Genomic DNA, 13748 nt, shown 5'->3' on the forward strand with positions numbered 1-13748 from the left:
CTTCTTCTTGTTATCTTTCTTCTTGTTCTTTTGGTTTAGATATAGATGAAACTTCCACCACTTCTCCTCTATATGGCCATCAATGTTGCAGTGGTTACTAGGATCTTTGTGCTGGTGTGTTGTGGCTTCCATCCTTTTATCATTCCCCCTTTTTGCTTCTTCTTCCCCTCCTTAGAAGCATCTTGTTGCTCCTTCTCCTTTGATCCACTTGATTGCGCTCTCTTTAGGCCTATGTTTTTCTGATACTATGCATGTACATGAGCCTCGTTCGTTGATTTGGGCTTGAAAAACATCACTTTCTCATGCAGATGGTGTTGCATACCCCCAAAATACTTTAGGAGTACATTTGGGTTATTTGGAGAGATACCCAACATTATAGCCATTTTTGTGAGTTCTGTGGTGTACTCTTGCACGCTTTGGCCCGAATTTTGCCTAAAGTAATGCCATAAGATCCACTAGTCCTCCACGTACCCAATGGGATAAAACTTTGACTTAATGAGGGTTTTGAAATCTTCCCACTTAGTCACTGAAGGTTCTCCCTCCAACCTTAGGGTTTCTGTGTGGTTTTCCCACCAAGTCAGTGCATAGCCCTCTAATTTCAATCATGTGAATGAGATCTTTTGTCCTTCCTTAATTTGATGGGTGTTGAAATAAACTTCTAGTTGTTGCAACCAATGGTTCAACTTCAGAGTGTCAATCTCTTTGTGATATGGATTGATATCGAATTTTGCTTCCATTTTAAATAAGGAATGATTCACGACACTTGAACTGGGTTGATCTTTTCCATATTCTTTCTTTGACCAGTTCTTTGTTTCTCCCCGTTCTTTTGATCCCCGTTTAGATTTGTCCTATGTATTCAAACCCCCTTCTTCTCCAAATATCCCCAGCTTTCTATTTAAGGCCGCCATGAGGAGATATACATTTTGGTTGATATTTGTGACTTTTCGTTCCAATCGCGTAAACCTCACCTTTGCAGGATCACGAGGTTTATTTACATATTTGCCGGGCATGATTATGGTTTTATGATTTTCGGCCCCGTTGATATAAATCCCTATAATCTCCACAAAATACCCAAAGAAAACTAATCTGATACCAAATGATCTGTAAACTACAATGGATATTCCACTGGACAGTTCACCACAACATATATGATAATAAAATATGAAAATGCGTAATTTCTACACTATTACAATTTTATTAAGCTTTAAGATCTGTAGAATTAACTGTAATTAGTGCATGCATGCAAATGGAAATTATGCATAAAAGTAGAGAACGATAAAAATAATCTCACACGCACACATAAGACACAAAATGTGTTATGGTAAACCCTTTCGGGAGAAAACCTAGTTAGAAGATGAGGGTGCTTAGCTCTCTTTCTCTGTCTGGAAAATAAGGCTGCAGGTACAAAGAAGTAATGCTTGTTGCCCATGGGCTGCTATAATGCACAAATCCTCTCTGTATGCTCTACCTCCTATCTCTCCTTGCTATCTTTTCTCAATTATGGAACAACATGCTCTCGAAAGAATGGAATGCATATTCCTCCTAGTGGCCTGGTTATAACACAACTCGATAGCTTACCAGTGGTAAAGTTTGACTACATCAACTCTTAACTAGAGTTATAATATAGACTCTTCTAGAGTATTTTACGTCAAAAACATGTGGCTAGCCTCTTTTCAATGAATAATGGGGGATGATGCGACATCCTTCTAAACTATAGGTGTGAAAACAAGAAGGTCAACTTATTAGTGGTATAACTTTTGCATACATACTTCGATTGACACACTTCTTGCGTCATTAGAAAGATATCGTGTATAGAACAACATTAAAAAAAATTTGGTAAAGAGAAAAAATTTTACCCCAAAAAAACGTCATTTGATGCTTCAAAATACTCTCGGAAGGTTTCAAACCCCATTTCACCAAATTGGGTCCCACCAGTAAAAACAGCCCCATGCGCTGATTCCTCCACTTTTTCCACTCTGAATGTGTCAAGATGGATGGAAAAAAATATAATGATTCAATTCGGATCAAGTATGCAATTTGACAAGTGTACTTGATGATAATTTCTCTTTTCCATGCAATAAGTAGCAACCTTATTTCAAACTCAGTTAGGCATAGTTAGAGCCTCTCTCTCTGTTCACACATAACAAAAACATACATACAGAACCTTCGCTCAACATACAAGCAATTTGATCATGTCATCAAGACTCATGGAAATGGTTTAACACCACTCAAGGGACAACAACATACAACCTAATGAAAATGTGACTGGCAATAATAGACTGGCCACTATAAAATTCCCACTTGGAAAAGTGGTCACTGAGTTTTCTAGATTTTAATGAATCTTTTGAGTGACAAATTTTGTCAAACGATTTGTGAGAAAAATTCTAGAGTTCTAATTCTCTTTAAACTTGTTACAAATAACATTAATAGTGAGTTTCATGAACCAATTTAGTGCCTCTAAGTGTTGTAGATGTTTTTCTAGAAATGAAGAAAAATTCCCACTTGGAAAAGTGTTCACTGAGTTTTTTGGATTTTAATGAATCTTTTCAATGATAAATTTTTTCAAACACTTTGTGAGAAAAATGTTGGAGTTGTAATGCTATTTAAACTTGTTACAAATAACATTAATAGTGAATTTCATAAACCAATTCAATGTCACTAAGTGTTGTAGATGTTTTTTAGAAATGAAGAAAAATGTTGGTATGATATATATATATATATATATATATATATATATATATATATTTCCTTTAAGGATGATACAATAGAATAGAGGCAAGGAACCTAGTTGATTCAATAAGGAAGATGGCAACGTCACTTTCCAACAATATTGATGGAACCCTTCTATTTATAGCTCTGAAATGAGTGTTCAACAATCACTCAAAAATAAGTGCAACTAGACTGGATCTCATCAAAGATCATGAAATCCCATAAATGAAGTCTGATACAAATATGATACTTCCAACACTTGGTAAGAAGGCTCAACCCAACTATGAACTAACTCATAGCTACAATGGTCATGAAGGTAAGATTCACCTGCCTTTAAATTATATAAATGAACCTTATTCTTATTATTACTCTTTCCCTCACACAAGCTCAAAAACAAATAAATATCAACCCAGAGGTATCAGTCCTCTTGAATGGTTGTTTCGGCTCCTTCAAATGACCAAGAACTCGTCCTAGACTTAACACTTGAGTAAGATGGTATTCTCATCCTGGAAGTTGCAAAGGTTATTGACCCTTGTATTAAAGCAAAATTTGTCACAAATTTAAAAATTCTCTTTGCAACTCTCCCGGAACTCCCTCCCTTGCATAGAAATCAATTCAACTTACAAAAATTTTGATAATTTTCTGGAAAATTTCTCTTCATGACTAGTTGGAAATTTCTCAGTGAAATTAACCTAAGAGTAGTCAACTTCATCGCCTACTAAACCAATTCCAAAAATGAGGAAAAATTGACTCACTGGTTGAGGTTTATATGTTGAAAAGAAGGCATTAATTTGCACCCGTAAATTACTTTATTTCTATTGTATAATCTTACAGGTGCTTCAATCAATGCTCCCCATCCACAAACAACTCAAATAGATCCATCAATTCACTGACATTACACTGCGCAATGTCCAATTCACAATGTGACTCAATTATGTCATATACAATGTAGGTTTGATATTATAGAAGCGCATTCCTTCATCCTATGGCTGATCACGCAGAGTGTATATTCATGTATATCCAGTGCCTCTTAGTATTCAACACAATATGACTTTTCTGCTTGATCTTGGCTCGACCCCGATCTGCCTCTTGTGCAAATCGCTTCTCTTTTGTCATACACTAGAATAGGGAATATGCACTTCAACTATGAATCCATACATATGCCATCAACCAAATTTTAAATTGCAGACATTGCACATACTCACACTTTATTTTGGCTTTCGTACTTGATCCAACTTGCACTGACCAACATGACTCACCTAAATATTCTCTAATCAATCAAAGTAACTCGAGCAGTGATATAAATTTACCTCACGATTACTCCTGCAAGAAACCTTTGAAATTCAGTCCCTCGATATCGGTTCTATAGACATCAATAGGCTAGGAGGCGGACGTTGAATTTTTTAGGAACAGACCGAGACCCAATCCTTGCATCAGCTCTCACATTTTGGTAAGCAGGCGTCACCATATCCATTTGTAGCGATTAGAGGGACCGTCACAGAGTTGTCATGTTTCTTTATTCATCAAATTCTCTTCACACACAATGTCAAATTGGAATAAAATTACGACTATTGGTTATTAACATCTCATTATTCCCATAAATTCTTCTCTGTAACTCCATGATTTGGATAGATAACACTGATAAAAAAAAGATTTGGCCGATTTTTTCACAACTAGAGTCAAACCTCGCTAATTCGGCCTTCAAAAATTCATCTCTTACACATAGTAAGAACGACTTTCCGCTGACATATAATCTGCCCATGCAACCAATAATAATGCATCCCCTTATATGTACTGCCAATCGCCACAAACTCCCTCACTAAAAAATTCATCGACCTACAAGAGATTGAGTCTTTTGTTGTGCACCTTCACTGGTCTAAACAAGGACCTGACACTCATCCAAATTTTTGAGTGTCATTTAATATTCTAGTGATGATGGGAACGAATCTACCACCCAAATCGATCTTCTTAAATGATCACCACCGCTGCAAATTTTGGATACACATTCAACCAACAAATTAACACGGTGACGACAATCAACAATTCAACAATTTTGGCCTTGGGAACAAACTCAATTCAGTAAACAAATAAGTTGGGCCTCAACAAGATTGGACCCTAATACATAATTTTGTCTCCCTCAATAAAATGTTTCTACAACAAATAACCTTTTTTGGAAATTCATCCTTTAGAACACTGGCAAAAAATCTTGCAATTATGTGGCTTCCTGCCACAAAATTTGAGCAACTGTGATCTGCTTCAAAGAATCGCTTAGACCACTTATTAATAGTAAATTTTACCACACGGTCCTCGAACAAATAATTTTCTATGTGGCACCTTGAATAAATTACTTTTAAGAAAAAAATGGCCAGGTAGGGTGGTTGTCAAGAAAACCACTAAAATTGACGCGCTGATTAATACTAGCTAGGGTGATTATAATGGATTATCGAAACTAGTCTTCTTTGGATTCCTCGATCAATCTACAATAAACCCTAAAGTTATTGGGAAAACGAGCTCTAATACCACTGTAATATTTCAAATATATTAATTTATAATAATCCCAGGATATTATAACATGTTTCATTATTTTAATTTTGAAAATCTCAACAACGAAAATTCTCACAAAACTGCAGAAATGATTAAAATGAGAGACCATGCGAATTAGAGAGAAATGGAACAAATATTGGAACTAAACTTTATTTATGTAATATATGTTGTTACAACAAAAATATCTAAGAGAGAATAAAAATAAATGAAGCACCGGTTGAGGATCTAAATGATCCTCACTCTAGTATCGCTAAATCTCTGTGAAATGCCTGGGTGGAATCTCCTTAGGGGTGTTGGGTTTTTTTCCAACACATAAGAGTAAACATGAGGGTTTCTATCCTAGGGTTTAATTGAATTTGGGAACTTCGTTCTCCAATCCTCACTACAACAATGACAAAAAAACCAATATGTCTCAAATGATCTCATCCTCCTCCTTTTAAAGACTCGATAGATAGATCTCCAATTTTCTAGAACTACTTTATTTTGATTATTTTAATATTATTCTAGAAGCCCCCCTTGAATCCATCTAAGTGACTTTTATTTTTTTTTTATTTCACTTAAGTCGTTTTTGGTATTTTTCCTTTAATATTTCCCCCTTCTTTATCTAATTGAGTAGCTAATTAAAGTCACTTTTAATGCAGGAAAATGGTAAATCACTCACCATACTTTCTTTGGCCGCTGGAAGTCACTTCTTATCAACCACTACAAGGAAAATACCTTCTAGTGGAGGTTTTTGTGGAATCCCCTATAAAAATAGTCCGATAATCCATTTTTAGATAAGGTCACTAACGGAGGTGGAAGGGAGGATGTTTTAGAAGATGTTTTTTTTACGGTGCATCTACGATATACAAATGCACTGGTGTTTCACTATCCATACAAGCACTGGTGCTGAATAGAACATGGTACACTATGGCAGATATATTTTTTTAACATAAAAAAATGGTGCGCTAAATAACAAAGAGCACTGGTGCGTATACACCTACAACATCGATGCCCTTCTTCTAGTAAAACACCCTAGTGCATACATAGAAGGAGCACCACTATAGTTTTTAATTTTCAAAAAAATGCGGTGTTATATTCCAACAAAGCACCGATGTTGTTCATGTACTAAAACACCTCGGTGCGTACTCTAAAGAGCACCTCCAGATGCTTTTTAATTTTTTAAAAATGCAGAGCTAGAGTCAAACAAAGCATTGGTGTGGTAAATGTATCCAAATGCCCCAAAGTGTCTTAACAAAACCATCACTATAGGTTTTTTAATTAGAAAAAAATACTAGTCCTCTTGGATATCTAACGGATTGGTGTGGTTATAATAATGCACTGAAAGAGGGTTAAATAAATAAAAACCTCTCGGCCGTAAACTTCATTTTTAACATCTACAGTGTTTTAGAGCTTTGAAGCATCAGTGCCACTCTTGCCTCATGTAAGCGCCCTGACGTCGGTGCTTCTCTTGCTCACCATCCTTCAGTACTGTGCACAATGTGAGGCTTTCCAATCTTCTCAAACGGCAATGAAATTTGTTTTTCTCAATTACATATCAACAATGCCTCCTTGACGAGAAAATATTCAAGTAATGTCTATGTTTCTCTCTAATTTAATTTTTTAGCAGATTGAAATTACAAATTATCTAAAAAATCCACTGTTTTTGAAAAAAATAAATTACTCCACGGTGCGCTCGACAACTTCGAATCGCACCGATAGCAGTGCACCTTATAAATTTATAGAGTGCAAATTCGTTTGGTGAGTGAACCTAACACACCATTATTTTTACGATGCGTTTAGTAAATGAAAACGCACTAAGAAAAGCTATAAATTGTATGTTGGTGGGTACACTTTTAGGTTATTCCTAGTGCGTTTATATTTACCAAACAAACCACAAATATAATATTAAAAAATATAGATTGGTGCGTTTGATAACTTGAACGTTCTGTACAGGTGTGAAAAGGTTATATGTGCACACTGGTGCATATATTTGAGATGCGGCACGATGAAACTTTAAATATGTGAACCAAAGCAGTGTGTCATATCTATGTACACACTGTGTCTGGTGCGATTGTATTTAATAACGCACCAGAGCCAGTGTATTACTATTTTTTGGGCGCACCACTGATTTTTTTTTAATTGAAAGTTATGTTTCCATATTCATAAATACATTTTTCATGTAATAAAAACAATATGTTTTTATGTATGAGCTTGATGTATTTTATATGTCAATCATGTAGCAAACACATCAACAGAGGGAGCATGAGCAAATGGTGGACCGATACAATGTGGTCTGGCCATGGGGGGCTCGAGAGAGGGAGAGGGATTTATACCCTCGCCCTATTAGCACAGTGATATGATCACTCTTGAGGAATGCACACCTCCTCAAGTACTATGAGGAGGCTACATACCTAAAGGCACACTCTATACTGTTGGCACATCTGATCTGCTAGTGGAGTGTCTAGGAGTATGGTTTCTGTGTCGGTCCTAAGGCGTGGTATAGGCTCTTTGAGGAGGACATATACTTGATCACTGTTTATCTAGGATAGGGGAGTATTTTCCCCAGTTCCCTGATATCCCCCATGGGGTTGTATTAGAGAATTATCTTGCCAATTCTCAGAGATATGTTGGGCCTCATGTAGTCCGTCTAACATATTTTTAGGTGCATGGTGGAAAGCTACAAATTTCTTCTTTTTCCGCACAGGAGGTTAGTTACCCCTCATTATTAGTCACCACCATTGCACACTTTATTAGTGATGGGCAACACATCAATTGCCCTTTTTTGTGTTATACCAATTATTTTATTTAGGTGCCACGATTTATTAGATGGGATGTCGTTTTTTTGAGGCAATTTTGTATGGCTTTATATATATGTCGTGTGATCATACATGGGACGAAGAGCTTCCCTTTCACTTCAAATCTTTATTTATTTATTTATTTTTTGCGAGGTTTCCAAAGATGAGGCCTACATTTGACTGTCACCCTCCTAGGCTGATGACTAAGGTTCAGATGCACATGTGGGGATAGATGATGCCCAAGAGTGGCCTTCTGGAGTATCCAACCATGATTTCTGCCCAGGCGCTGATGCTACTGGCCAATGAGGATGACCATGCATTTATCTTGTTGTCGTTTTCGTATGTGGGTATTGATTGGAGACAATGTCCCAACATCCTCTTCACACCAGATGAACCTGCAAATGATAGAGGTAATATTAGCATCTTCTTTAAATTAATATAGTTTCATTTTATTGTCTTAATTAATTAGAATAAAATTTATTCTAACACATTCTTTAACTTGATTTATTACATTGTTTAATGAAATTTTATAATTATTGTTGTGTGCTATATATTTTATAGACAGTGACACATTCCATGGGGACATGCCTCCTCCCCCACCAGAGGAATCAAATGAGGAGATGGGTGAGGCCAAAGAGGGTGAGGCACATCCTCAGGGAGGTGTGGGCATCTAGTCTCGTAGGGATGGTATGATATCTAGGATGGACTACTGCAACAAATTGTCTAGAGTTTTGGTTGAGGAAGGAGTCGAGGGTTTGAGACATCATCATAGATCTTAGGTTCATGGATCTCTTGAGGGACTTTCCATGCGAGATGATGACTCTTATGTGTCATATCGTTAGATCTAGTATGCTAATGGAAGCGATGAGGGATGTAGGGCATGTAGCGCTAGATACATCAAATGATCCTTCACGCAATGCTACCCCGTCAGATCATGATGATGAGGGTGGAAATCATGATGATTTTGGTAGTACTACCCCATCAGATTGTGGTCAGGGTATTGTGAGCCTTCTGGCAGTACACCTCCTCATCATTTTCCTGATGATCAGATTCTAGAGCTAAAGGATGTGCCTCATGTTTCTCCTGACAGAGCAGACCAACCATCTCCTCCTACATGCCAGAGTTTGATAGACATTGAGGCAATAGTTGACCATCCATCATCTTCTGCTGCAGACCAACCAGATCCTCCTCCACCTCAGAGTTTGACAGATCTTGAGACAGTAGTTGACCATTCATCATCTTACGTTGCAAACTAGGATGACACTACTATATATGTTGTATCATATATTTGATTGCAGGTATTATTATTATTATTATTATTATTATTTTAATCGCTTGGAAAAATCGTAATTTTCATTAATATAAGAAAATTACATGCTGTAGATGCAAAGTGCATATGCATAAGATGTGGCTATGTTCCAGTTCAAAATTTTTAGATCCCAAAATATGATCTTCAAAATAAGATCTCCACGCAGGAAGACAATCTTTTAAATAGTATTGCATAATTGAGTGAAAATTTAAACATACTCTACGCAGAGAGTATTCCTAAAAACATTTATTATTATGTATATACATAGTTCAAAATATACAAAATAAGAGACACTTGTTTTTCATAAGTTCAGGCTCCTATTGAGCTTGGTCTGCATGATCCAAATACAATCGGTGGTAGTACTGGAAATGTTCTTCTCCCCACTGCTCCTATATCAACCAGATGCTGCGTGGCCTGGTCGCTGCCGTTTTGGGAAGTTGGTCAGCGATGGTGTTTTGTTCCCTGTAGATGTGATGACAAACAAAAATGTCAAAATGTGAGATGCATCTATGAATTTTTGCCAATATATGTCCCAATGTGAATGTGTGGCAGGTTGTGGTTTTGTTTATCCAGTCACAAACAATTTTGGAATCACTGAAGATTTGCAGATTATGACAGTCTTTCTCTATAGCAAATTTGATTAGGTAGTATGCCGTGGAGAGTTCAGCAAAGTTATTGGTGCCATTCCCAAGTCCCATTTGAATATGATAATGATGGTTTTCCGAAATGTGTAGTATAGCCCCCCCACCACATCCTGTAGCTTGTGCGAAGCCATCAAAATATGCCCAGGGCTTTGAGTGATCTATGGATTCAGGAATGATATTCCTGGGAGGTGTGGTGGCCAAGTCCTCAGGGAGAGAGTTGTAGTCGGCTATAATTCTGGCTGAGATGGAAGTCCAATGAGGGGCGGTGTCATGGAAGATGTAGCGATTTCTGGCTATCCAGATTTCCCAACAGATGAGAAGGGGGAGGTTTTTGGTTTTGGGCAATGTAGTAGATGTCCACCAATTTTCCGAAGCTTCCTTGGTAGTCTGTCCCCCCCAGATAATAGGCGGGTGAAGGTGGGTAAGGGTGGAGGTCAATAGGCCAATAGTGATTGAACAGGACAGAAAAAGATGATCCAGATCTTCAGAATTGTTCTTGCAGAAGTAGCACCAAAATGGGCCATATTGCCCTCTCTTAATCAAGTTTTCCCCAGTTGGCACCTTGTTTTTTAGGATAGACCACAAGAGTAGTCTAGTGCGGGGAGGTGCTTTCAGTTTCCACATGTCTTTCCACCATGATTCAATGAGCTGTGGCTTGTGGTTATTTGCCAATAGTAGGTACCCCTCTTTTGGGGAGTACCGACCACTCTTGGCAATGGCCCATATTATCTCATCCTCCCTTTCTCTGAGCTTGATGTGGGATTCCTGTAGGGCAGAAGTGTAGGAGTGCCATGCTTGATGCCATTGTCAGGGGAGGAGCAAGCTACGAGCTGTCTTCCATGCTTGATGGAGGAAGGACGATTGCTCCGGGTCCGCTGCATGATTTATATGCGTGATTCCTTTCTCAGTGAGGATCTGTAGTAGGTCTAGGGGGAGTTGATGTGCATTACCACATCCTATCCAAGGGTCTCGACCAATTTGGACAGAAGCCCCATCAGATATTCTCCAAGTTAGCCCATCCCATATAAGGGGTAGTGGATTCAAAACCGCTTTCCAGATATTAGAGATCCCTGATTTGTTCCAGCTACTCTGTCTCAGCCACTCCAATGGCTTGAGCGGGGTGATATATTTTGCAGCAACAATTTTGGTCTAGAGGCTGGTGGAGGTAAGTAGATGGCACTCTAGCTTGGCTGCTAGAGCAGTGGAAAAGTCCATTTTTTTTATGCCCCATCCACCCCATTTATTGGGTATAGATAGGAGGTCCCATCTTGCCCAAGAAAATATTCTCCTAGGTTGATTACCTTTCCAAAGGAATCTGCTACAAAGGTTCTGTATTCTATTGAGGATGCCTCTAGGTATCCATGTAAGGGACATCCAGTAGACCGGGGTGGCCTCAAGAACTGCTTTGATGAGCACTAGTCGGCTGGCTCTGGAGAGATATTTGTGGTACCAGATATGGAGTCTTTTCTCCAGCTTGGTAATTAACCATATCCAGTCTGCAATCTTGTATCCATGCAGTTTCAATCTGTATCCCAAATATCTAAGGCCCTCGTCTATGTGATTCAGAGTGAAAGGAAACCTTTGTAATGCAAAGTTTATTTCATGGGGGGAGCATTCAAAGACAGTTATAGTGGATTTAGAATTGTTGATGGCCATGCCTGTAGCCGATTTGAAGAGGTTGATAGTGTTCTGGATGGTAGTGAGATCACCTATTCCCCCATTTAGAAACATAAGAACATCATCCACAAAGAGAAGGTGAGTTATAGTACAATCCTCCGTTATTCTGATACCAGAGAGTCTACCTCTGTGATGCATGTCCTTGATCAGTCTACTAAGGCCTTCCATGACAAGGAGAAAGAGTAGAGGCGACAGGGGGCATCCTTGTCTAAGGCCCCTTTCAGAGCCAAAGAAGGGTGAGGCTGCCCCATTGACCAGAACACTGAAGGATACATTGGTGATGCAACACATAATCCATTTGATAAATCCAACAGAAAAGCCTAGATGGGTAAGGAGCATTCTGAGATATAACCAGCTTACCCTGTCGAAAGCTTTGGAGAGACCAACGTTGAGTATCATGCCTTTGATCTTTTTGGATTGTATAGAGTGCATCACCTCTTGAGCTGATCCGATAGCTTCGTGAATCTGTCTATCTTTTAGGAAAGCAAATTGCTCAGGGGAGATGTGGGCAGATAGGATTGGGCGGATTCGATTGGCTATGATTTTGGAAATAATTTTATAAAGGCAGTCACAAAGGGAGATAGAACAGAAGTCACTATAGGATGAGGGGTTGTCAATCTTGGGGATGAGGGCTATGAAGGTGGTGTTAATGTCCCCGTGCATGCTCCTGGATATCTTGCATTCCTCTATGACCTTGAGTAGGCCATTCCTTAGTACCTCAAAGAAAGCCAGGTAGAATTTGACTGACCAACCATCTAGACTTGGGATTTGATCCCTTTTGAACCATTTTAGAGTGGCCTCAAGCTCCCCCATGGTAACTTCCCTATTGAGATGCTCAGCTTCCTCCATATCAATAAAACAAGGGAACAATTGCGCTACTCTGATGACCTCAGCAAGGGTAGCAATAGGAGGGTTTTGGTAGACTTTCTTAAAGTGTGTGGTGGCCAATGAGGCCAGCTAGGGGAAAGTGTCAACCATAGCTCCTTGATCATTTGTTAGGTTCCAGATGGTGTTATAAGCCCTTCTTCCATTTGCGAATTTATGGTAAAACTTTGTATTTTCATCCCCTTCTCTCAGCCAAATAGCCCGACTTCTCAGTTGCCATGTTTCCTCTTTGTCCTTGAGAATTTTCCCTCTTAGAGCTGTTTGCTCCATAAGCTTATCCTTGACCTCGACCGAAGGGAAGGTGCCTTTACTATTTTCCTCAAGGTTGGCTATCTCTTTTTCAATTTCATTCACCTGATGTTCTTCATCACATCTCTTATTGTGTGCCCAGATCTTGGAAATCTTCTTTAGTTCCTTTAGATTGGCCACGAATCCCTCAGTGATGTGTCCATTCCTATCCAGTGGGTGGGTCTTCCAAAATTTAGTCACAACACTAGTGTAAGAGATGTCATTCAACCATGAAGAGTTGAATTTGAAGGGGCCTCTAGGTTTGTTGATGATGCCATAGATTTCAAGATGAATAGGCAAATGGTATGAGAGTCCACCGGATCCCACCCATTGGCGATAAGTATACCCTTGCTCCAATAGATGTTCCTTGATGAGGAAACGGTCTAGTCTCCTTGTAAGACTAGCCTCCCCAATTCTTTTTTTGCTCCAAGTTGGGGTTAGTTTAGCCACAGGGATATCAATGAGATGATGAGAGTCGAGGAGCTGCTCAAAATATCTTGCTAGGGGGTCGGCCTATGCCTGTAGACCCCAGGATTCCGAGAAACCTAGGGAAAAATTTAGATCTCCCCCTATGATAAGATTGTCTGCCTGTAAAATGTTGGTTCCCAGTAGCCTTTCCTAGAAGATCTCTCTATGGTGGCAGGGTCCATAAATGTTCAACATTCTAATCTCTGCACCCAGCTCTGACGAGTATATGTCAGCCTCTAAGAACCCTATGCCATCCCAAGCTCCCAACAGTTTAATAAAGCGAGGGTTGTAACCTAGGGCTATGCCTCCTGATCGTCCATTTACATCCAAGGCATGGAATTTCCAACCAGGGAGCATGGACTCCAGAAGAGGTGTTATGATAGCTACTGCACCCAAGGTTTCCTAAAGAAGAACTAAATCACCTAGCTCCTTTTGAAGGAGTCTCCT

This window comes from Pinus tabuliformis, chromosome Q (assembly GCF_031772625.1).
Source record: "Pinus tabuliformis cultivar Carrire ecotype Pingquan chromosome Q, CPIR1, whole genome shotgun sequence".
In the NCBI taxonomy this organism is placed as follows: domain Eukaryota; kingdom Viridiplantae; phylum Streptophyta; class Pinopsida; order Pinales; family Pinaceae; genus Pinus; species Pinus tabuliformis.